Source organism: Patella vulgata, chromosome 9, assembly GCF_932274485.2.
Source record: "Patella vulgata chromosome 9, xgPatVulg1.2, whole genome shotgun sequence".
Taxonomy (NCBI): Eukaryota; Metazoa; Mollusca; class Gastropoda; family Patellidae; genus Patella; species Patella vulgata.
In genome coordinates, this window is record NC_065887.2 from 17,677,883 (window position 1) to 17,705,625 (window position 27,743).

Genomic DNA, 27,743 nt, shown 5'->3' on the forward strand with positions numbered 1-27,743 from the left:
CTGACAAATTTGTCCCTGTAGACAATCTTTTTGACTGGCTTTATAATTACTACTAGGATCTTCATCACAATTATCTGCTATACAATGCCAGCACCGTAATCCATCGCACATACCTGGAAAATAAATAATTATAATATTTTGATTAAATTTATACCTGAACTTTGTATTAGCCCTTCTTATGTATTAATTTTAAGAGATAATTTTTCAATATTATTTCATCCCCAAATACATGTATTTGAAGATTAAGAGCAAACCGAAGTACACTAACTATTGTCGAGATACATATAGAATGGGCGTGAATGATGGTTGGCTACATGTTTACACTAGCTGCACCGTTGGTCCGTGATCAACTAAAAATATTAAAGACCCAAGCACGCTACCTTTAAGTACACCATAGATAACACATTCTAATCTGATGTCTCTATAGTAAACATATTTTTAAAACATTCGATCTTGGGATAAAACCTTCTGCATAAGTACTATACGAGCTAAGAATTTGGTCTGTACGCGTAACTGCGTTAAGATTTATTATAAATATCAGCAACTATATATGTTCAAGTCATTTTATATTATCCCAAGAGATCAATTTCAGTGGAAGACAAAGGCTTATGGTGTAAAAAAGGAGATATTTTATTTCTTATTTCCCCGAAGATTTAACAATCATAAATATCATACTATATCACATTCTACACAATTAAAGCGATAAATATAATACGATACATCGATTAGGATACGTTAATAATTCCATGAATAATAAACGACGCGAGGTCATTATTTATTTTTATTGACTTAAATTAATGACACTTGAACATAAATGAGGTTTGCATGAGATTACTGAAATCGATATGCACATTTTCAATAACAAGCATCGTAATGTACCACACGGGTCATTATTGGGGTCGTCTTCGGGTTCTGTGATGTAACATAAGATTTGAATTCGTGGATGATGCGCGAAATAGAAATTTGTGCGTTCTTTAGAATTTCAGCAAACTCCTCAGTACCCCTTCTACACTTAAAGCAATGGTGTTATAGTGTTTATTGATACCATTTCGGTGTCTATTGAAAATGGAAAAGTAATGTATATTTATACGAATAATATATCTAAGATATGTCTATATCTGAAATCCCACAGCCTTCGGCCTTACACTGAAACTTCAAACTCAATGAATAAAATATCGCAATTTTTTTTTTGAGATAAGACAGACATCCTGAAATTATGCCAAAATAGATTATAGACTGCTTATTAGTTTTATCTGTAGACTTATGAACAAAATAAATGTACATGAATGCACAGCCATTTGAAAATAGCAAAGTTAATACCAAAGCCATCTGAGAAGGCACGAAAAAAATCTTTTAGGGGCATTTAATAATTTTAAAGAAATCTTTTAGGGACATTTAATAATTGTAAAGAAAACTAAATTATAAGACATAGTTCTGAAAGATCAATTATTAATTTATTTAGGCGTCATCAGTAGTCAGCCAAGGTCACTGGGGTCGAGTCAACCCGTCAGCAGCAGAACAGAACAGAGTCGGGAACACTGATGCCGACACGTTAAGAAACCAAGAAATAGTATTGCAAATATGAATACCCTAGAAACGTATGAATGAAATGGGGTTTAACGTCCTGCTTTTCTGCACCAACTGGGTAAGGCGCATGCCTATGACGTATTTGGATAGAGCAATATGACATCTTACTGACCCATGAGCATTTTATAGAACTGGACAATGTTATAGAATATTTCTGAAAGGGATCGGTTCCGATGAAGTGATATGCCCGTCTAAAGCAATGTTTACAATGTCAATTACTTGTCGAATGTTAGAACATGATATTACAGTTGAATGATTTTGTATTCATGTACTGACTGAAACGTGATTTATCATACATAAAAATTTATATTATATTTTATCTAACAATTGCATTTTCTTCATTATAAGTAAAAGATTGATGGCTGTCGCTACGTCGTCTACAGGGGGCTATTATCAGCAACCATCATTCATTATTTAAAGAGGGCAGTCATACCATGTCCTTCTAGAAATTTAAAGAGATGGAGACAGAGAGGGGATAGGGGTTCTTAACGTCACCGCGACTAAAAAAATAGGCCATTGTGGGACTAACATGATTTAATTTCATTTCGAGAAAGGGAAGATGGGGGTTGAACGTCCCCTCGATACAAACTATGCCATTTAATTGTTATTCAACAATTCCCTTTTCGCATAGGGATCATTAGCACTGGGGTGGGGACTGGACAGGCGACTAGTTTGCGATTTAGGCCTAGATCTAAAACGTACGTGTTAGACCGCTCAATCACCCACCTCCTCTTTTAAACCGAAGAACTTCGTAATATATGGGCTTAAATAGCCACGAATTTCTATTTCTTTTAAAATAGTGTTGTTTCCATAGAATTCGTGAAAATATTGCCGATATTGCGTTCTTCTTGGTTTTAATAGAAATAAAAAAAAAACAACAGGAAAATAATCTATAAAATTCAACTGGCATCAAAGAAGAGAAATGTGTCGATAATTCAATAATTGAATGATAAACTGAGGGCAGTCATATTGAACTAAATATGAGTGGGAATTTACGCAGTAAATAATCATGTAGCAACAGGTTTTGTGATTGATTTCAATCTAAACAAAGTCGACGCCATCAATACTACACTAAGTGGAATTATAATCCGAAAAATCTCTTTCAAGAAATGACGTGCTCATTAATTTTCTATTTTCGACGAGGTAATTGTATTGATAGAGAAAACACTGCTCGTTAGATTTGAAAACAGAAGCAGACACGAAGATAGTCTACATCGGGTGGAGTGGGAACAACAAGTGAAAATAGGCAGAAATACCAGCATGGACAAATAAGTCCATTATTCAGACTACCTTGTAAAAATAATTTTTGGACTAGGAACTGGCCCCTAAGCGCAACTCATCTTGTTTTTCTTACTATGGAAGACGCTCTTAGAAAAAAAAGCCTCAAGCTCCACTAGATCAAGTACGATCGGTATGAAACCTGGTTGTCGTGATGTTGTCCTCTTAGTATGCAAACGAGTCTACCATTTACTATTTTTTCACCAATGTTTTAAAAGATGGTGATCACAATCCCACCATTATTTTATGTAAATCTATCCTAATTTTTGTGACTGTCGTTTGTATGTCTGTTTGTCTGTCTGTCTGTCTGTTCGGGGTTGGCGGCTACACTAGGTCTGCCCCGAGTCTGAAATTTGGGGTATAAGGGTAGCTCGGACCGGGGAGTAAGCCGGACATTCTTCTAGTTGCTGATAAAAGCGATTGTTACATATTTCACAGTGTGTCCGTCAATTAATGTGTTTTTATACAACCTCAAAAAGTGAATTTCAGATATATATATAAAAAAAAAGTTGACCCTCACGGAAGAGGTTGCTAGTTTACCTTACTGGGGCAACGTAACTTATTTAGCGGGGTTGGGTGGCTGAGTGGTATACCGCGTGCGCTTTAGATCATAAGTCTTTTACTGAGTAATACTGACTCAAGTGGCGTGGTTTCGAGCCCACGCTTTCCAATTGTGTGACTAGAAGTAGGGTTTCCTCTCACTGCTAAAGACACCTTCGTGCAAGCGAATACTTGATATAAACACTGAACAATATGATCGTCTCCGGAATTCCATCGTTCAACTGTGACGTGATTATCACGAATATCATTATCATAACAGTGGGAACTTACTGCCTGCCATATAATATATTGAAACTGAAAGTGTGTATTTCTGCGAAAAAGTACCAAATAGATTCAGATAATTGTGGATAAAGCTTTCAAGGAAGTCATCTACAATAAACCTGTTTGATTCACCGAAATCCACTTGGATATCCCCTTTAATGTAATGAAAAGCAGTTTTAAATCATTTTAGAAAATACGCATTTATGAAAATTGCTGTTTCTTTTAAAGCGAGCAGATCTCTTTCATAATTATGTTTATCACATCAAAGTGTTTCACACCTCAAAGAATTTCCTGAGTAAACTAATGTCTTACTTTCAACAATAATAATGTTTTGATCACGCGATACATGACGAGGAGTCACGAATTTGTCATATTTCGGTCACTAATGACGTATGTAATTGCCGATTTCATCATTGATACACATTTCAAATCTCACAATATGAAAATAGAAATTTAATCATATGAAGCTGATCAAATCCGTGACGTGTCAACACAAATAATCATTTATTTCGTTATAATATACATAGCTTGAAATATCTTACGACTGTTCAAGTTTGCATAGAAGACCGTGTAAACGTATTCTGCTAGATCGTGTGTATACAGTTCTTTAAACATACATTATGCAAGAGCTAAATTTGCCTATTGCATGTCTTTCTTTAGGCCTGAAATGTTACCTAAATTATTAATTAGACATTAATTTACTTATCGAGAACTTAAACTCTCGATGTCAACCCTAGCCTGCGATATTTACTGGATTAGGATCCCATTTGTTGCTCAATTTTCAGTCATGATTTAATCATGATATGGATAATCGAGACTATGTTTTTAATCGTACCGTCTTTAGTAATGATGATCGAGGCTAGATCGAAAATTCAATTGCTCAAATCTCCGTTCAGAGTGGATCAATTTGACCGATATATTCAGCAAATACCCTTTACATTAACTAGTTTTTAACTATTATAGTGAGAAGTGCTAGCTCTTTATCTAATCTCTCATAATATATCTTTAATTCTCAAATAACAAATTGCTCAAATTTGATCATTTAATATTATTTAAATGTACATATATAAAGAGTATAAGAAGCCCCGATCATTGTTGGCGTTCAAAATAGAGAAATTTGGATTGATTCCAAATCAAATCACATAAGACGAAATGAAACAATAGAGTGAAGCTTCCCAATACATTAGCATTAAATGTGGGCGTATGATTGGGTGCCAAAATATTCTGTATTCACTAAGGTATTGACCCCCCCCCCCCTATCTCTCTGTGTACTGTGATATTATATTTTATTAACTTCAATTTGACCATATAGGTCTAACCATCTTCATTTTCATTCTAGCCTTATTCACATGAAGAAATAGAAAAACAGTTTTCCTCTCAAATGATTTTGGAAATAATTAATGACATTCAAATGAAAGCCATTGAATATCGATGTGTTAAAGAAGTCATTTGTTTGGAGGGTAACATAATTATAAGACCGTTGATTTTCATGTCAGACAGTTTTCATTGAAATAGTGATGAAGTAGCATCGCATTTCTATAGGGAAATAACCTAGCTCTAACGATCTTATTCACAGTTAAGCATTGCCATTAACCTTCCGCCGTTTTAAAAAGAAATAAACCATTAGACAATTCACTAAATATAGATAGAGTGTCACACTAAACGTTAAGGTTGCTCAAGAGACTAGCAACTAATCTATATAAAACATTTTCAAAAATGAGTAAAGCGCATGTTTTTGGGGTTTTTTGGGGTTTATTTGGGGTTTTTTTGTTCTAGATGTCGGCGCTATACTTCGGTTTTATGAACTGGGGTCATTGCAGTGCAGGATTTAGATGAAGATAGCGTGTCACGGTAAACGTTAAGGTTGCTCAAGAGACTAGCAACCAATCCATATTTTAAAAAAAAATCAAAAAACCAGTAAAGCGCATTTTTTTTTTTTTTTGTTTTGTTCTAGATGTCTATGCTGTCCAGGATTTTGATGAATTTAGAGTGTCACGCTAAACGTTAAAGGACAATATTGGTGTCAGTCATTATCACATGTGATAGAAATGGTTAAACACATTCGAAATATAATTTTAAAAGAGTGATCATTGCTACGATAGATGTGTAACGAAGATTTCAAGAAACGGAAGTGGCGCAAAAAATGGAAAACGAGTTATCCTTCTATATAACTGACTGAAGTAACGAGCGATAACAGATACGCGGGCTAATTTCTGCTCACTGATAATATCTTCGAAGACCAGAAGTTGTTATATGAGACGCTGAGAGGATATCTGACAATTCAAAAAAATAATTGAATGTCACTAGATAAGAGAAAACGAGAAAAATAGAAAAGGCCCGTACAAATTCCGTTGTTTTTATTCATTCTATACTTAATAAAAACATGGTAATGCATCAGCGTGCTTTAAAAGATGGTTGCCAGAATAAAGATTACCTAACAGAAAGCAGAAAGTATTGCAATCAATGGCGGATTTAGTAGGCGGGTGTAGGCCATTGGCATTTCTTCTACTATGTGTACTATAATTTGACGATGGCAGGGTTACTTTCAGGCTGAATATTACTCTGTAAAGGATGTAATTGAATAAAACGCCAACCCGATTACAGTGATTAATGAGGGGTACGTCAGCTATTGGAATGTATAAAAAGCCAGACAAAATACTCGACCCATTATACCAGACTTAATTCATGTCCACGGCATCCTTATAGATTAGTTAGGCAATGTCACGCAACACACAGAACAATGTATAGTTAATTACGATCACGAACTAAACTACACTTATAGAATACACTCTTCTTCTTCTTCTTGTCTTATTTTCAAGATATAAAGTGTATTCAGGGCGGCTGGGATTACCTAGTGGTCTAGAGTGCCTCGCTTCTACCTCTAGCTGACCGGTCACCTCTGGCTTACGGTAGTGCGTATGTGGCTTGGAGATAGGGACGCCTTCTCAACCGGACTACCCGGAGTAAACCCAGGAGGTTGAGAAGGCGTCCCTATCTCCTCTCTAGACCACTAGGTAATCCCAACCGCCCTGAATACACTGTATATCTATTGGTATTTATATACTGGAGTAATTAACTGGTCACGAACAACCAATCACCTTACGATATTCGTTAACTGGAAAATGTATCCGAAAAGCAAAACTAATATACATTTTTAAAAAATGGCACCATAAAAAGGTGTTCAATAGAGGCCTATTTCGAATCACCAATTCCACGGGACGTAATCCTATAGCAAATAGCATTGTGTTCTGTGCCGATTTCATTTTTGTCTTGATAGACAGTGTATTGTAAATCCATACACCCTATTTGGATTAACAGCTTTAGATGTCGCCGGGTTTTTTCTTTCTTTCATACGCTATGTCGGGAATATTTCAAATATATTTAAATGATAAATTGATGGTGCCAATCACCAGAAGCTGTAGATTCATCTTGGTCCGAGACGTACATTCCAACTAAACAATGAGAATCTGATGTGAAAACCGAAAATAGATTAAATTCGCGAAACGACTCAATAGCCGGTGGGCACATGGGACTTAACGCAGGTTTTATTTTAGATGATTCTGTCGACATGTGGTGAATCAATCTTGGGAAGTTCTGTTTTCTTGTTTAGAAATGAAGATTGGTCTGTCACTGCAGTACCCAGGATGAATAATTTTTATATAATTCCATCAGCTATAATCTGTATTGATGGCACACGGGGGAGAAACACAAGGGATGTCAGTGACAGTAGAGTGTGAGCCCATAGGATTAGAAGTGATATTTCGTGATGTTGAATATTAGTGAGTTGTGCAATGATCTTTTGAGATCATGACAACATTCAAGAAATATTAGATTTAAAACAAGAGACAGAGTGGGCAGGAATACATATTGCATTTTAAAGGAAATGAAAGACTCTCTGTCAACTAAATACTTCGCTCATTATAGGTAAAATATTTTTTCAGGTTTTACTTTCGTGGAATGAATTGAAATGAAATGGGTTTTGACGCCACCGACCAATCTAATGAAGAAGACGGTCGTGTTACAAGTCGTGTGCATTAATGACAACCTTTCACTGAAAATCGTCTCAAAATTGCAAATGCTAAGGATTCTTTTGCGTGCACGGTTTATTGTCCTATCTGAACAACTAGACAATATTCCTAGCCCCACCCCAATACTCAACAATTTTTTTTTTTTTTTAAAAAAACACCGCAGAAAATATAAAAAAACTAAACAAAAAACAATCTCTTTTTTAAAACTGCCAAGAAAAATAAAAAAATATAGACAAACCTTATAGCCATAGATTAGAAATATAGGCTCCGCTAGAACTACCTAGAGGAAACGTTTGTCTCCAAAGCACAGTTTACGTGCGGTTATGTTAATTGGATATGTCAAGCTACGAATACAATCAATCCAGAGGGAGAAGATATATGTGTTTCCTGTAAACGTATTCTGAAGATAATGTCAGTCTACTGGAAATGACTTGCTACCATGAAGCCTATTTAACTATGTCTCGGATTAAAACCGTTTCTGGTCGTGGTGAAGGCAGTACCTTTAAACAAACAACCCGCACATAGGTCTCTGCAAATGAAATGAAATGTGGTCTCTGCAAATGTATTTTTCCTGGCGATTTAGACATATTTCCTAATTCAAACAAAGTAATCGGAATCTCGAAGGAATATATCTTTAAAGCCGACACAAAGACAATCCCAAGTGTATTTACTGTCCACGCAAATAATGTGGGTGGATATTTATCTCCAGTTTTGTATTTAGTTGCTGATTGACATTTGCGTTCTACTATCTATCTTTCTTCGAGGTTACTATGACAGATAAACCATTCCATGTCGTGCTCTGTTCAGGCTAACAAGATTTTCTTATCACAAATGAGGTGGAAAATGAAGAACCATAATGTATTTAGAAGGTTTAGAAAGTTCGTAACTGGTACCAACTGGTCGATATTAATCGGATGAACACCGATATTAAAAATCACCCACCTTCAATAACACAATATCTGGGCAAACATTTTACAAGCTGAAGCAATGTTATTGCCTACTATTTCATCATTATAAACTAATGTGGGCAACATGTTGTCAACAGACTGAAATTTAATGTGAATACCGTTTGTCATTTCATGATTTAAACTAATTTGAGAAAATGACATTCAAAAGTTCCAGTCCAATACCTAAAATTATGAGACATCTGTTTAGATTTTTATGATGAGAAAATGGAATTATAAAAAGATTTAATGATATAACGTGATCTGGACTGTCATTTTACGCATACACTCATTTTTGACATTTTCTGTCCTATTTTAATATGCTGAAATCGCATTTGCGGGCATTAAAATATAGAGATCATCTGAATAAATATATATTCAAAGTGACCAAGCGTACATTGTTAGTACACATTAATAGGATAAATTAAATTTATTAATGCATCTACCTAGTTTTGGTAAATATTGAGCAAATAATTAAGAATTACTAAACATCTTTAGTTACGATTTGCGGGCATTAAAATATAGAGATCATCTGAATAAATATATATTCAAAGTGACCAAGCGTACATTGTTAGTACACATTAAAAAGATAAATTAAATTTATTAATGCATCTACCTAGTTTTGGTAAATATTGAGCAAATAATTAAGAATTACTAGACATCTTTAGTTACGAGTGTCTTCAGTTACTCTACTAATTCAACATAATCTTCAAACAATCATGCCATCCACATCAATTGTAATTTTCCTAGTATTAATCACTTGGATAAATACTACCCTGAGGGAAATCATACTTGGAAACCAGACGCAATTCCAAATAAACTTAATTGTATGGACAACAAATTGGGTGCCTGCGCCATATCTGAGATACTCCATTATGTAGTCTTATATACGTAAAGTTGAAAACTGCGGAGGAAATGATTCATTCATATAAAGATATTTATTTCATTCAAAAACTATTTCTGCATCCAACCATCACTTTCACCAATGACTCAATTCTAAATAAATTCATAAAAAAAATTATAACCAAAATACAATGCAGTCAAGCGGAATCCATTAAACGATAGACTAGGTTTACTATTTTAATCAAATGTACTCAAAACAAAACAAGAATCTTCGACGTACAGTTCTTTGAATAACGATCCATCTTCAGTATGTGAGCATCAGCCAAATCCAGGATTAAAGATCAACGTATTTTGCTTGTGGGATCTTTTACATGAGCTGGTGCTTGTAGATCAACATTGATGTTTTACGAAAGTGTTGAACTGACTTTACAAAAACTGATCGACTGACAAATCTCTGAATAACGATTCATCCTCAGTGAACATGAGCCAGATCCTATGTAAAAGATTAGAGTACTTCTCGTGTGAGATCCTTTGCATTAGCTCGAACTTTTAGATCAACAAGAATAATTACTGGTTTACGAAACTGTGGAACTGACTTAACAAAAACCGATCATGTGTAAATATACACATTACAGAATTTAATCGCCTGAGCGATGAAACGTTTGGTCTCTTTACCATGAAACTAATGTGATGGAAGAATTCTTAACCTTGCTTAAATTTCTAGGTCAATACTTTCAATTTCCTGATCAATTCATTTCATAAAATACATAAAAGACCGAAGTATATTTTCTAGACGGTTTATGAGAAGTTATTTGTTCGCATTCCGCCATTGTCCTTATGAATAATGATAACCTCTCTGGTAATAACCAGGAACACGTTTTATCTTTTGATACGGTCTTTACATTATATAGTAGTGTACTGTGTTTTATTGAACACACAGGGAGATTGACATGAGGTTTAACATCCAGTCGACACAAACTAGGTCAGTTCAGGACTAACATATTTTTAAAAGTCTTATTTCAATAACTCGCTTCCCCGTTGGGGGGGGGGGGGGGCAGGTTGGACAGGGTTGCTACTCATTGCCCTATACAAAAAACAAGCAGTTTTCTTTTTTTTTAAATTTTTAAAAAAAAAATAACTTCACAATTACTAGGAATTTTTCTACAATTTGTATTTGGTGCCCGCCGAACACGAAGATGAGTCCGAAGCCGAGACCTCCTGCGTTAGTGAGTCAGCGTCTTATCCATTTAGTCACCGTGGATCCTAGTTCAATTTAGAAAACCAAATGATCTATTTATGTTGTAGTTGGTGTGGTATTTAATGATCTATTTATGTTGTAGTTGGTGCAGTATTTAATGATCTATTTATGTTGTAGTTGGTGCAGTATTTAATGATCTATTTATGTTGTAGTTGGTGCAGTATTTAATGATCTATTTATGTTGTAGTTAGTGCAGTATTTAATGATCTATTTATGTTGTAGTTGGTGTGGTATTTAATGATCTATTTCTGTTGTGCGGTACAGTATTTAATGACGAAATTGATTACTTATCATTACTAGATTATTAATTCCACGTGGCACGGATGGGTGTCTTCTATAGTTTTGATTTCTGGCTAAGCATTCGCTATTATTCAGAAAGCTAATGAGACAGTCTAGGAAAGTATGATTTGTTCTATAATGTGTCTAGGTTATAAAAGCCATATTAACGCAGTAATGCTCCATGTCATATGTTTCTAGACTGGTTCATTACCTTCAAGAAAAGTCTGTATTTTTCTATTAAATGTTTAGCTCAAAATAAAACCACAGAAGACATTAATGTGCGCTACGTCGGGTAACACAGCTAGTAAAATTTAAATATTGATGATGTGCGACATAAAGTTGATAAAAGGTTTCTGGTTATTATCTTGTTAGTGAAACTGTAACCTTCATACCATTAATTTGATCTGACAAAAAGTGTCATGGACAAGGGGGAAACACGACGGAAAATTCTGAAAGATTCCAGCTTTGGTTGTCTATTTAAAGGAACCATCCCGATTTTAACAAAAATAAAAGTCCGTGTACTTATGAAATTTAAACGCCAAAATATGGAGGATTGGTGTATTTACCAATATATCAGCTCAAATTATTGAGTCGTCAAAATCGCTTTCCCTCTAAAGATTTCGGGTCAATATTTTCGCTGGGCGACCTGATAATCTATTTCCGTTCTTTTAGGGGTCAGAACAGTGTGTGATGCATGTGCTGTACTTGATAACGAACGGTAAATTTCACCTACACGTTATTTTTATAACACCAAATAATACAGCTTGGGACACCGGTCTCTATTTCCAGACGAAGACTGACGTGTATAAGTTGTTTGCAAACGTATCACGTATATTGAATTCTGATGCTCGGCCCTAAGGTAAACATTTTTAAGGGCTTTTCACACAAAATTAAGCAGTTTTATTCTCCAAAATATAATTGAGATTGTCCCTTTAAATTAAAATATTAAACAATATTAATACCGTACCCGTACCTTGATTAAATCATCAACTACCAGATGTTTTTGTTTCTAGTTTTGTGTTCAAATAAATCAGTATAAAACCTGTTATCAGAGCAAATTAAAATCGATTTCGATAGCAATTTCATTAATATTAACACTAAGTGTACAGTTTGCGTGTTTTAATTTGACATGCTGTGTTTTTAGAATATTCTCTGTGCTTAAATAATTGTAATACATATGTCGCTATTACACATTCGGGACATAAAGTCATATTTAAAGAGACTTTAGAACTTTCGACATCTTCGTCGGTATGATAACGACACAGTTACTTAACACAGGGTACAATTTAACTGATATCTGAATATCTGAATTTATTACTACGCAAATGTTCAAATCAGACTGTATGCAAATTTTAGACTTCCCTGGGATACATCTATATTTGGATTCATTACCAGTCGCAAACAATATAGGCAATATTGGTCTTCAAGAAACTTACTATGCTTTGTTTGAAATCCCCAGGTAGACTTTACTGACGTCAGAAGCCTCAAAATATTGTTATGTTCCAAATACGCTAATTTGATATTTTTTAATACATACAGGATGAGTTGAACTGGATATTAAATTAATCTCATAATATGATTAACCGGGTATTCAAGAGTCCAACAGAATCGGTCTCATTACGAAATGGTAGGACCGATTTCCTACACTCCATTACATAAATATATATGGCTACGGCAAAGGGCTGATTTCTTTCTGCCCCCTCTTGAGGAGACAATGACGTCGTCGTTACTTGGAAATTCAAACTTTTATAATAATTATTCGTAACCGGGGTCGAGGTCTTCAAGGACACCTATGCTTGGATTTTCGATATGCAGACAAGGAGTTTGCATCAGGCTTACCACTTATTCTTTTCTAATTTTAACAAAGAAATATCACTCGTAAACACCTGTTCACTGTTATTTGAAAGCTAACCCATATTGTTATCCACTTCTAAAGATAGACATACTGAAAACCTTTCTTCTTGTTCCAACAACTGAAGTTCAATCATATCAGAATCACGTAAGGCACGTCTTGGACAGTAGATTTTGCTATCAGTCAATAAATGATATAATTATTCATTAGAAACAATTCGTTCCTCTACGGAGTAATCCTACTCATCTCTGTTTTCAATTATCCCCGTTCTATCGGATCAATTGATTGTTGACGAGTCTGTATTTGACTTATGGTGTTCTTGAAGGTTGATGAGATTTGACCCGGTATTACCGAATGATTCCGATGAATTCTCCTTTATACTCTTCGATTAAATCGGACATCTATCACGAATAATTCTTTGGTGGATTATGAATGTCTAGATGGAGCTTGGTATCGGTGTCAAAGGTCACAGCCGAGATGGAACTGGTAGGAACACGATTAAAACAGCTGGATTTACCGACTTGTTTTGTTTTCGGAAATATTCTCAAGAATATTTATACCTAAATAGTAAATGCAGGCGGATCGCACAACACACAAACCAAACCGGAAAGACAAACCTGTGGACAAGACATAAACTACACAGACATTGCATGCAATAAACAACACACATCAAATATCAAATCAAATCAAGTGAATGCCCCCGCCCCTCCACACGTTCAACAAACGAGATGTAGTATAGGATGTTCTAAAAAAAATAAGCATACTCTGTTTGGTTTGATAATCTTGAATCTAACCTGAAGCATTAAAAGAATCAGATTTTCCGAAAATATTCTCAGTGTTATTAGATCTTAGAACTCATACCGAAATACACATAAAATATAACCACACTCCATAAATATGACAAATTCAAAGTACAAACATGACACAACAACTAAATTAACATGGAATAAAAGTGGAAATAATCCGTGGAATAAATCTAATAAAACAAAATGAAGTAATTCCATCCCTTTATATATTTGCATATAATGCATAAAACATGAACATCATCAAAGCATAATGGTTTTTCTTTACTGTCAAACACCAGAAATGAATAGAAATGAAATTGTGTTTAGCGTTCTACTTTTCTGCATCGACTAGGCTAAAGAAGGCGGGCATGCGTCATACAGTGTGATATGGGGGGGGGGGGGTAACCGGACAGCGGCGCCACGGCCTAATCTTATTTCAAATTCCAACTGTCAAGACGTATACGGGACCTCAATTTGTCGTCTAGACACTGTCCTTGTCAGTATCCGTCCTGCACCACTGACAAGGAGAAGCCGCACAGGAAAATACCGAGGAGCTTTCTCGGACAACACTGGAAGCCAACTCGATACCTCCTCATTAGCGAGCCAGGTTCTTGTTCATTGAACCACCATGGTTCCCAATTTGAATAGAAGGCTAGCTGGGACACTTTAAACAACAACGATGGCCATGACGATGACAAAGAATACCGAAGGTGACGAATTAGCATTTTCTTCTATTCTGGTATTTGTAAGGGCGATCGTGAGCCTAAATTTCCCAAATTCCAGTTGCCATTGTGCTCATCTTGGGGATGAGTACGTGGGTAATACTCGGAAATTGTTCGGTGTCTTACAAGTTTGTTTGAAGTTTGAGTTAAGACTGTCGTGTTTATTTGCAATTAACAATTATCAGGGGTGACGAGTAATTATTTGTCAATCCAGGTTGCAATGCTCTTTTGTTATATTAATTCGAGCCGGTTTGGCTTATACACGCCACCGATCTTTCACGTTATACTGACTGGCTATATTTGTATTAGCACCCGCTAGCAATTTGCCACCGACATGGCTGGTCTATGTTATCGAATAATTATTTAAATGTAAAAGGTGTAGGATGAATATTGTCCAACGGTATCACATGCTATTCACAAACAGATTAAATTAGTTTTAATGTTTTACTTATGTATATCAGAATGCTGTTCGGATCCCATACTACTTCAGTTTTGTTCGACACCCACAGGGGGGCCGTGTCTCATATAAAATATTGGATTAGTGCAAGCCGAACAAGGCGATATTTTTCAATTATTAGTGATTAAAGATGACAGATTGTTACCAAAGAATAGTTTTAGAATCTGCATAGAGATGATACCGTCATCCATTTATTCTTTAGCACCTGTTTGTCGATACAGATGTTGTTTCATCATTCAATTATAAGAAACCAATGACAAATAGATTCAAGCTTATCCAAGAAATATTTGAATTTAAAATTAGATTATATCCGAATGCTGGTTACAGTGAAACAAAACATTAATATTTAAAGGTGATATAATCTAGGAAGAATATGAATATAGTGCAGTAGAATGAATGAATAAATAAAGACGGACATACACCCTACGATGTGTTACGAGGAAAAATGTTGTCCTGCTCCTTTTCGTGCACGCCAAGGTGTACACGTTTTTTCGTCCTATCTGAACGATTAGATACTGTTTCTTGTCAGGTCCCTCGATCTGCATCAGTGATAAAGGATAACTCACGTTGGAAAATCCCGTGGAACCTTCTAGGCCAACACTGGGATCGAACCCGGACCCCCAGGCTAGTGTGCGAGTCACTTACTCATCGAGTAACCGTGGCACCCATTGTGCAGTAGACGACTACTTAAGATTACTTCTCTGAAAATCTACTGAACAGAAAACAACCAGCGGAATACGTTATTAAATACCAGCGGTATAAAAGTCAGAAACTGGAGTCTTGGGATATGAAGAGAGACAGAAACAACATAATACGAATTAATATCTGATGTATATTTTACTCTCCCAGAGTAGGAAATAATTTGATCAAGAGAAATCAACATGGAAACTGATGTGTGTATGTGTGTATGTGTGATCAAGACTGATATTGATTGATTAATAAATACATTAAACTAATGGTCTTGGAGGTAACTAGGTTTGGGATTAAAATTAGGTACCCTGGAATATTCTGCTTCATGTAGTTGTTTAAGATTGAAAAAAGGGTGAATTTTGGTTCTGTTAATCACAGACAGGAATCGGCAAGATCGTATTTTATTTGGTACTAAAGCGGGTGACCCGGTGCTGCACGGGTTGTGCCTTAAACTCCGAACCGGAAGTCGTAGACCAATGTCAACTAGCCCATGTTACTCCCCGGTCCGAGCTACCTCTATACACCAAATTTCAGCCCTGGGACAGCCCTAGTGTAGCCGACAACCCTGAATAGACAGACAAACGACAGTTACAAATATTAGTATCTTAGTGGGTGTCTAATAAATTCTAATGCCTTTGTACAAGTGCACTTTTCGTGTATTTTCTGGAATCTTCGTTGTTGATTAAAAGAAGACAAGACTGTTGATGGTTGTTAATAGTTCTCTATATTCTTTGGTAAACAGTAATCAACAAATATCACAACAGACAATTAATATAACAATTATTGGTCCAATGCTTAATAGTAAATAAGCTCCAATGTGGATATGGGAAATGACATAAACTTATGTCTCCAAATACAGGTAAATAAGGTCTGTCCTTAGGTATGTGATCTAAGTTGATCTCCCAAGACACGTGTATAGCCAGCTCTTCCCAAATTCTGTCATTTTGGGTCTATATATCCCCATGCATCGCCTAGGGCATTAATCCTATAAATCTACAAACAATATACCCTGGTAACTAAACGCTATAGCCCGTAGACGTTAATTATAATTTATAAGCTCAATTTAAAGTTTAAAACAAAGAATACTGGAGACAGGTGATTAATGAAATATATAAGACAATATGAAGTAGATATAAATGGTGGGTAATTAAGGTGGATTAAGATCCATTAAAATATAATTGACTGAATTATGTAATACTGTGCGGATTAGCATGACGTATTAAACATTTACTATTGAGTCCAAATTCACCCTACTATAATACTCCCAGATTTTAAAAAAAAATATTCGTCCCGAATATTAATCGGCAACATATAAAAACAATCATAATACATCATATCAATATCAACATATATCACAACAGACAATTAATATAACAATTATTGGTCCAATGCTTAATAGTAAATAAGCTCCAATGTGGATATGGGAAATGACATAAACTTATGTCTCCAAATACAGGTAAATAAGGTCTGTCCTTAGGTATGTGATCTAAGTTGATCTCCCAAGACACGTGTATAGCCAGCTCTTCCCAAATTCTGTCATTTTGGGTCTATATATCCCCATGCATCGCCTAGGGCATTAATCCTATAAATCTACAAACAATATACCCTGGTAACTAAACGCTATAGCCCGTAGACGTTAATTATAATTTATAAGCTCAATTTAAAGTTTAAAACAAAGAATACTGGAGACAGGTGATTAATGAAATATATAAGACAATATGAAGTAGATATAAATGGTGGGTAATTAAGGTGGATTAAGATCCATTAAAATATAATTGACTGAATTATGTAATACTGTGCGGATTAGCATGACGTATTAAACATTTACTATTGAGTCCAAATTCACCCTACTATACCATGTTTCTATACGTGGATGGCATTCATATCAGCATGCCTTGCAGACGTGATGCTATATATTGTCAAGGTCATCACATTAGATGGGGTTGGGCGCTAAAACTTGAGGCTAGATCTATTTGTTAAGGCCACCTCAACTTTCGGCAAGGTCGCTGAGATGTAAATAATGTTAGGACACGTTTATTCATTTTGTTATAACTTTACAGAAAAAATATCGTGGAAATGAATGAAGGTCCCACTTTTCTGCTCCGTATGGTCTAATGAAAGCGGGCATACGGCATGCAGTTTACTAAGAGAATTTTAGCCAGGCCTACTCTTATTTCGAATTACAACTGTCAAATGTCCTTTTATGGGCCTATGAACCTTGGGTTGCTGTTCCATTCTAACAGATCGAAGGCCTTCCTTGCCAATTTATACAATATTTGAAAACATCCAGCAGAAATGAAATATGCATCTCAGTTGGTTTAATAACATCCTTCCAATGTCGATATTAAGACAAGACAACCTCTGATAAACACTTTATAATAAGACATGATGGATAGGCTCAGAGATCATAGTCTATATAAATCTATTCTGAAAAAAAGATCAGCTCGATCAATAATAATAATAGCATATTTTGACAGTATATTTTGAGAGAGGGATACACAAATCACAATTCTATGGAATATACTGTTCATTACTTGAGGTATGTTTCGACATTATCGTCCACTTTACAAAACTCGGTCATTTCGAGACTAACTTGTGGTACATATTCATTTCAATGGTTCGCTTCGGCGTATGCGGTTTAGCAATGGAAGAAATCGGAGGAACCGGTGAAAGCCCCAAAAGGTTAGGCAAGCGAGCCTATACCACTTGCCAAGTTCATGTAGGATCGAAACTGCTCATGGAGTTGCTTGGAAAGGGCATTTTGGGGTAAAATAGATTGAACACGTCTGTACCACTTCCTTCAAACAAAATAAACCCGTATTAAAGTTTTGTTGGGCCATGGAAATGTTTGCCCAAAAAATCAAATTCCTGACGACTTAATCCACGCTAATAATGTACCAAAAAGGGCCGATCATTACATTGTCGCGGACAGCAAAATGGCGACGGGTTTGCATAGCGAGTGGCATTTCAATTCCACACATCTTTGTACATACAGAACGGAACGGAACGATTTTTGGACTGATATTCCTGTTAGAGTTACATCTTTCACAAAGTTCCTTTTTATATGGAAGGATATCGCTGCCAATATTAAATGCTCTGCGACAATGATAAAGTCAAAATACCTCTTAGGCAAGAGTTAAATGTAAAACGTCAAAAATGTTAAGTGTTAAATGACAAATGTTTTGTGGGAAAATGCTTTTTTTGACGTGTCTACATTTTACATTTCTCTCATTACATTTTACATTTGCGCTCTGCCATATTCCATTTGTCCTTCACGTTTTCTACATAGCAACTTTCGCACAGCATCAACTTTCATATGCAAATGTTGGATATCACGTGACTTATTAACATATACGGAAACCCGGCACACTATAAACCAGCACACTATAAGGATATTCACCGCACGATAACAGTAAATCAAGCTGGCACACTATAAGAAACTATCTAGACGACCGTGCGTAATCATGAATGTGCCAGGAAATAATTGATAGATTCAAACAGCTAAAGAAACATAATTTCCAGTAATTTATAACACAATAACTGGAATTTCGTATTAATACCCGTATTTTGATATTTTAAATTAACTAATTAACTTTGATTCATTAAAAAACAACAATATATAAGCATTGTGCCCAACAAATAAATAATATATTTAAAGAGAGAAATGACTATACATTTTTTAGTATGGACATAAGAGAATTTTTGATTAAGCCCCGTATCTTTATTTTAGTTTAGTCCCCCCCCACCCTTCCTTTACTTCAACTTTAACTTGAATCTTATTTTGTAAAGTTAAGCAAATATGAATGTGCCAAAAAATTATTTGTATATATTTGAAAAGAGCAATGAGTGATACGTAACATGGTATCTGGAATTTCGTATTTAGACCAGTATTTTTACTTGAATACCCCTTTAATAGTGTGATATTTATTGGATTTGAATTATGAAAATACGATTGTACCAAAAAACTATTTACATATTTACAAACAGAAATGAACGCGCTTTTCACTAATATGTAACATGATGCCTGGAATTTCGTATTAGGACTTTGCAGAGCCCCCCCCCCCCCGTAATCATGGTAAAGTACCATCCAAAATGTCAAGGTAAGTAAATTGTTATTGTGTGCTAGGCTGATTTACTGTTATAGTGTCATGAATTTCCTTGTTCCGACTTATTGTGTGCCAGGTTTCCGTATATGTTAATAAGTCACGTGATATCCTACATTTGCATATGAAAGTTGATGCTGTGCGAAACATGCTATTTTGAATGCGTGAAGGACAAATGGGATGTGACAGAGGGCAAATGTAAAATGTAATGAGAGAAATGTAAAATGTGCTCGTCAAAAAAAGCATTTTGACACAAAACATTTGTCATTTAACACTTAACATTTGACGTTTTACATTTAACTCTTGCCTTAGAGGTATTTTGACTTTATCATTACCGGTATTAGGACTTTGTACATTGTACTTTTTACATATAATCAATGGAAAAGACATTGTAGCAGAGCATTTAATATTGGCAGCGATACCCTTCCATATTTTTATGATCTAAGGTACAAGTTATATATGAGATGAATGGCTCTATAGCGCTTTACCCGAATGTATTAATGAACATTTACCGTTCGCTTGAAATTTGTTTTTACTATATTAGGAATATATATATCGCTTATCACTCGCAATTACGGGTGGGTCCATACGTTCGTCTCTGCTCCTCTAATGTGTCATGGTTTTATTTACCTTCGTATTGCTGATTGTGCATCATTTTATTTAATCAAGAGCATTGTCACGACATGCGGAAATTAAGTTCGTAATTAAATATATACATGCATAATATATGTAGTGGTGAACGTGTGTATATGTATACAGTGGACAGTATAGCATATGTCGCAGTTCAATAAAGTGGGGTTCAATGGGTTCGCACATGTGAGGTTCAAATTGGTTCGATGCATCTAAATAAATATTTTACATGTATAAAATATAGTCTTAATATGATACAAGTTATAGATCACTTTGTCACACTCACCCCACTCATATACTATTGTTCTCCTCGGAATTAGGTCATTGTAATTTTCAGGGGATGCGAAGAGTAATTTTGTTTATTTTGAAACACCAAAAATTCCAATCGAAGGTCGATGAGCCACTAACCAGAAAGTGGCCCTTGGATCCCTAACTCCTCCGAAGCCCAGTGCGTCCCTGATCACGGACTGCAAGAATCGTCTACATACACCACTACTGTCATCTTAAATGCATTATAGGGTAATATGCGTCTTATTAAATGGTCGTGGTTTGTGTTCTTGTCATAATATACTTGACAATGTTTTTTTTTAATGGCATCGGTAACAATTTTCTTACTCATCCAGTATACTCTTCACATATCTATGCACTATTTTAGTATCACTAATCGTATCATTCTTGATTATCTGTCTCATAAAAATGCTAAAACTAAAATAAAATATCACATTTTCGTGCCACAGCCATCTCAATTTACCAATTTAAATAACATTCCCAGTTTCCTTCGTCTCGGAGAGGTTTCTCTTTGCCAGTGGTGCAGGATGGTGGGTTCGGCTAGGATAGTGTCTATTCGTTCGGATGGGACGAAAACCAAGGTCACGTCAACACAATTGGTGTGCAGGTAACAACTGCCTTAGCATTTAGAATTGGAAATAAGAGTAGGTCTAGGCGGTAGCGCCGCCGCCCGGGTAAAAGTTCCCTCAAAGCACACGACATGGTGTAAGCCCGTCTTCATTAGCACAGTCGGTGCAGAAAATTAGGACGTTAAACATAATCGCATTCATTTATTCGTTCGTCGCTATCTTGAAACACCTTCTATCTATAGGCTTTTGGGAGAACTGTTCCACAGTGGACCAGCACAATCCTCTTAGACTATTGACATTTGCCCTTTAAAAGAACGATACCTATTACATATTTTGTTAAATTTGTCTATGAATTCGCCCTTGATTCTGGTTTTTATTGTAATGTCTGTCGCTCCGGAGAGAGTCAGAAGTAGATTTGAGAGATTTTGCATAAAGGTCACCCTAGCTAATACAAGGCAAGTGTGATTTGTATATAATATGTATTAGTAAATTAGCTTAGTTAAGGAGAATACTAAAGTTTGAATTCAGAAAAAAAGTATCATTAAAATATATTATTCAGCTGGAAATATGTCTTGATAATTGAAGCCGCTTCCTCTTCCTTTCTTTGTGGCGTACCTGGTACTACAGCCAGGGGGATCTGAGCAAGGCCACGGCTCATTAACCAGCATGGCCTAGGGTTCGATTCAGGTGTTGGCCGAGAATATTTCCCGGAATCTCCCAGCGTGGTCTCCTCTTGTTAGTAGTGTAGGGCAAAACACCCAGCTCACATATACAGATTGGCATGCAAATGCATAAAAGAATTGTTGACAGCTGTATTTCGAAATAAAAGTAGGGAAACATGTCCCTCATAGCATATTGCATGGCGTATGCCCGTCTTTATTAGCTCAGTTGTTCCATTTCATCTAACAGAATGTTATATGACTCTATGAGCAGTTCAGAATACAGAATCACGCTACGTCCAAATAGCGGGTATATATTTCCGCGCAATAGTTTCGTATGTGTGTCCCGACCTAGCCTATGATTCGAGTAAGTAATTATATTCCGATACATGTATATACGTTCTAATGAATGATTATTGTTTAGAATATACTTTGTATATAAATACTGTATAAGGAGATTTTAAACCCCGTTATTCCTATTTTTTTTCTATTATCGGTTTATTAGAGAATAAAATTGATATAAATGATAAGGAAAGGTTAAGTTTATAGCCAAATTATATTAATCTATTGACATTTATTTAATCTCTTCACTTTGGTATTGTCGATCTTATTAGAATACAGATCTATATTTCGTTTCGGTTTTTTTTTATACTTTCGATGGCCTTCACTACATGAAGATCCGATCAGTTGTACTGGAAGGTCGCGTTAGGGGTCGAATGAGTATTTTTTGACTCCATGACGTTAGACTATGATTAATCAATCTGCGTTGGCGTTTCAAGTGGTTTACCCACAGTTTCGTGCATGGCACACCAAGAAGTCGCCGTAACAGATGGTTTAATTGGCTAATCCCTCACGCCATCCAGAACGCCTGTTATATAACAACTCTTCCAGATCCTAGTGTAGTACAGACAAATAAAACGAAATTTTGAACTATGAAGAATGAAACAATCTGTATTTTAATCAGATTGCGGTATTGTATTATTGTCAGATTATACCAGGAAGAATATGTAAATTAATGAAAGGTTAAGTTTAATAGCCAGATTACATAATTGGTTTATGCAAATTGATTTCATCTCAATATTCCAGTATTGGATATTGTCAAATTGTACCAGCAAGACTATGTGAATTAATTCATGTTATGTATTATATACTAATAACATTTTGTCGTACGTTACCTAATATTATTCATAATCCATTGTCATGGAAATCTATTATTCTAAGAATGTATTTATATAATATATGTATTGTATTTTCAATGTATATATTATTAATATCTGAAAACGCCTATAGCGGACAGACAGCTGGCTTGTATGATTTAATGTATGTCAGAATGAAGTAAAGTGGAGGATTTTTTACCTGAACGTATTTTTTTATTTATTTATGCATTTATCTACCGTAAACAAAGAAGTATTTGTATTGTATCTAATATATACATACCTGTTAAAACAATGACCATTCCTATAAAATACACCACACATTTCTCTACAATATCCCAAATCTTCATCCTGATAAAATGATATCTTAATTGTACAATATCTTGAATTATTATTTACCTCTCAGTATATTAATCACCCTTTGTTTATATTAATTCACTTCATCTAATATCTGTAGCTCTCGTTATTTAGTTAAATCATGTATCTGTCAAAGCTGTTCAATTATAATTTTATATCACTGGTTTTTTTAACACTAGCAAAATGGCTGTATATCTGCATTCACGTCTGAAATGACAACAAAATTTTTAAATAGATGACAGACGTAATACTTTGAGAACAAGTGCGTTTGTTCAAAAAAGTTTGAAAATCAAGAATGTAGTAAATAACTACATCCAGAAACATCTTAATGAAAATAAACGAGGCCATGTTTTGATAGCGATCTATCAAATACGCCCAACGTCCTTGTTTTAGCCTGTGTTATTGTTTTGTATTTACAAACACCACAACAGGTATAAATATAGTTTGCCAGGCAACGCAACATACACTACAAGCACCCAAGTCGTCTGAGCCGGTAACAGGTAAGGGCTTTTTGTACAAGCCAACCCATTCTTCATGAAGGTTTTGGGATAAACATAATAACTAGTCTTTTCATCAAATAATTATAACTTTTGAGATATAATCGAACAATCTGATAGGTTAAGCCTTTAACATCACTGGGTACACTTCTTGTATAAAAGTGCACACGTTATAACAAAACCCATTCATGTAATACAGTAAAAAAAAAATGGGGAAAAAAAACATTATCCATACTACGAGACGAAAACTATTTCTTCCATGAATAACTCTGTAAAGTTAACATGGAGTCTCTAATCCGCGTATAACGCTAAAAGAGAAGCCATTATTTTATAGCAAGTTTGTTAAGCTAAAACGAGTATAAACCCAAAAAAACTGTCATGTATAATGTTGTCTAACAAATCGATTGATGCCACCATTAACGTCTTAATGATGAAACATGAGGTAAAATAAGACAACCAATACAAATTATCGACACAAAAAAACACGCCAGAACACGTCATATAGAAAATGGAATTGGCAATACAATCCTGGATATGTCCATAGGGATATTATTACGATTAATAAACAATTTCTTCTAAAAGTATAATTCCAATCATCTTTTTTTTAATATTTTATTCATTATATAGTATTAGATCCATTACTGTGGGGTACATAGTCTGCGGTGTAAATGTTTTCGCATCTAGATATCAAATTAACATGCAGAATGTGAAATAGTAATAGTAACAGGCAAAATGTACCTTAATGGCAGTAACACAGAGAATGTGACATAATGGCAGCAACACACCGAATGGTGACATAATAACAGTTACAGGCCGAATGTGACATAATTAAAATAACTCACCGAATGTGAGTAATAGTAACAGGCAGAATGTGCCATAATGGCAGTAACACAGAGAATGTGACATAATGGCAGTAACACACCGAATGTGGCATAATAACAGTTACAGGCCGAATGTGACATAATTAAAATAACTCACCGAATGTGGCATAATGGCATTAACACGCCGAATGGCACATAATAATAGTGACACACAGAATGTGACATAATGCCAGAAACACGTCGAATGGGACATAATTCAGGGCCGGTGGAAGTAATTCTTGATTGGGGGGGGGGGGGGGGGGCTTCCATCCTAGATCCTTATAGGCGTGGGTCCAGGGGCCGCAATAACCTGGAGAAAAGAGTACTTGTGGCCAAATTATTGGGGGGGGGGGGGGGGCTAAAGCCCTCCCTAGCCCCCCACTCCGACGGGCCTGTAATTACACTAACACGCCGAATATGACATAATGACAGTAACATGCCGAATGTGTCAGTGTGACAACAACTGTTAACCACTGGGTTCTAGTAAGAATAATAAATACTTTCTTTTTACAAGAATTCTGTGGTCGCTGCGTTTTATTTTTTATATCATACGCAGTTATCTAGTGTTAACGGAGCCGTCCCAGATATACTTGAAATGGAATGAAATGCGTAAATCGTGCATGGAAAATTCCAAGACACCGTTATCGTTGCCGTTTACAACTCTGTCATTCCAGTTTCTTTATGCGGATGGCGAAAAGTTCCCCAAACCCATGCTATTTTCAGGCGCCTACATATTTGCCTATGAGATAGTGGTATGGAGTTTATTCGTGAATAAGTAATAATAGTTATATTTTCTTTTTTTTAACAAGTCGGCCCATTTTTAATCTCTGATATGCAGAACTCTATAGTTACCACAGTTTTTACATTTAAATAATACATATTTTTTTATTATAACATGTTCCCGAAGCAACGACCATGAGTGTTACAACATCTAGCCGTTGCTAGATTAGTCAGAAATTGCTGAACGTATAGGTACGTTATCTCCTTCTACCACAGACACGTGAACAATAGTGTTGTCCAATCAGAGGACGTGGCACAAACACACTCGAATCAAACATGGCGACCTCCACGAAACCTGAACTTTACAACTCAATTATCACAGGTAGACATTTTAGCTGGAAAGCGCAAGGTTTGATATTCGCGATGGTATTCTCTATCTAAGAACCTGAACGCAATGCAAGTAGTGTAGTTGCACCGTACCCTAGGATTTTAGCCCCCCCCCCCCTCAAAATAATTTTGTTTTTTTCTGGTTTCTTACATAATTTACATATAGTGACAGTATCTACACACTTGCATCTAAAAAAAAAGTAGAGTTTCTAGTCTCATTTCATTTATATGTGATTCAATTTGTTTGAGGATTTATGGCGTTACATATATATATATATATAGATTATTTATCCATAAAGTTCTCTACGTTACATTAAACACCATACTTTTACGAATATTATATTTTTGTTTTAATGAGTTTGAAAGTAATAGCTAAATACAAAAATAGACGGGTTTCCCAGGAGATATTACACACTTGGTCTCATCAATGTTAAATTACGCTCTGACCATATTGAACTACACGAAAACAAAACTGTTATGTTCAAGACGCGAATATTTGGAGTTATTTTTACTTACAACTGATTGAACACTTATTAAACTACGGATAATTTCTCATTACCATTCTATTCACCTACACCCATAACATAAACAAATATTGGTATGAATATTATAATCAACTGAATGCTTATCGAGATTTTTAATTTCTTGAAGAATACGCTTCTTGAACGAGTGAATGTTTTTAAAAAATTATAATAACAAAAAGTTGATGCCAATGTTGCTATTATTTTTATCCATATTTGTTTTGATGATTTTGAGTGAGTCATCATATTATTTTTGATGATCGAGTTAAAATAGTAAGTTATCATATTTGTTTTGATGAGTAAGAATAACAATAGTGAGTCATCATATTATTATTTTTGATGATTTCGAATAGTTATCATATTTGTTTTGATGAGTTAGAATAACAAGAGTAAGTTATCATTTGTTTTGACAATATTTTAACTACGTGAGCAGTCCAACGTTCGACCTTTGAGCTTGACATTTTCGAAACTTACATATATTCTTCAATATCAGAACGTTTTGGTGATTTAGAACAACAATAGTTGAAGGCAATGTTGTTGTCCATATTTCGTTAACAACATGAGCAGTCAAACGTTCGACTTTTGCGCTTAACTTTTTCGAAACGTATTTCCATTTATCAGAATTTAGAATGACAATAGTTGTCCATATATGTTTTTATCTACTTGAGCAGTTAACCGTTCGACCTTTGCGCTTGACATTTTCGAAACTGAAATCCATTTATCAATATCACGAACAAGAATAAATATATAATAGACTTACCTATTGCTGAAATGGGCTATACAGTACATCCAATTATAATACTCCACTATGAAACTAAACCTGTTGTGAGATTGAAACTGACTTAAGAACTCATATCATAACGACCATCTCTCTTGGCCAAGATGAAAACTTGGAGAGATAGTCCATCGCCTACAGGATACTACGCGCTTTCGAGTTATTATCAGTTCACTCTAGGCTATACATAACACACAAGTCACACTATTTGTGTATGATTCAAAACCTATTATCAAATACGCCTGAGATCCCTTGCTTTCAGATTCATTCTATAACATCTCTCATATATTTATAGAACATACATTTAATTGTTAGGATCTTATAGGTGTTTTTTCTTATCGAGTATGAAATCGTTGATAATTTGCATTAAAGTGGACGGCAGCTGTACAATGTTTATATATTATAGACCAATGTAATGTCAATCGATACAGGGTATGGTTGTGTATCGGAGTACATTGATTTAGTGAAGTGTAGCATATGGCTTATTAAAATACGGATTAGTTTTCTATGTGTAATATTAATATGAGAGAGGGTGAGGGGGGGGGGTTCAATAATCCGCTTGAGCTGCTTGTTGGTCCACTGACTCGGCCACCTAAAGACACAGCGTACTGGATTCGTTTTTTCTCTGTCAAACCACAGGACGATGATATGTGGTTTTGGTGAGTTAAAATGCTAGGT

General features: G+C 35.2%; 1 long non-coding RNA gene across 1 annotated transcript; it reads right to left on the reverse strand.

Moving 5' to 3' along the window:
- Positions 1-27,431, reverse strand: LOC126832370 (uncharacterized). Its single transcript, XR_007684689.2, has 3 exons — positions 27,051-27,431; positions 23,232-23,512; positions 1-113 (listed from the first exon to the last, which is right to left on the reverse strand). It is a non-coding gene; the product is annotated as an uncharacterized LOC126832370 (long non-coding RNA).
- Between the last annotated feature and the right edge of the window lie 312 nt (positions 27,432-27,743).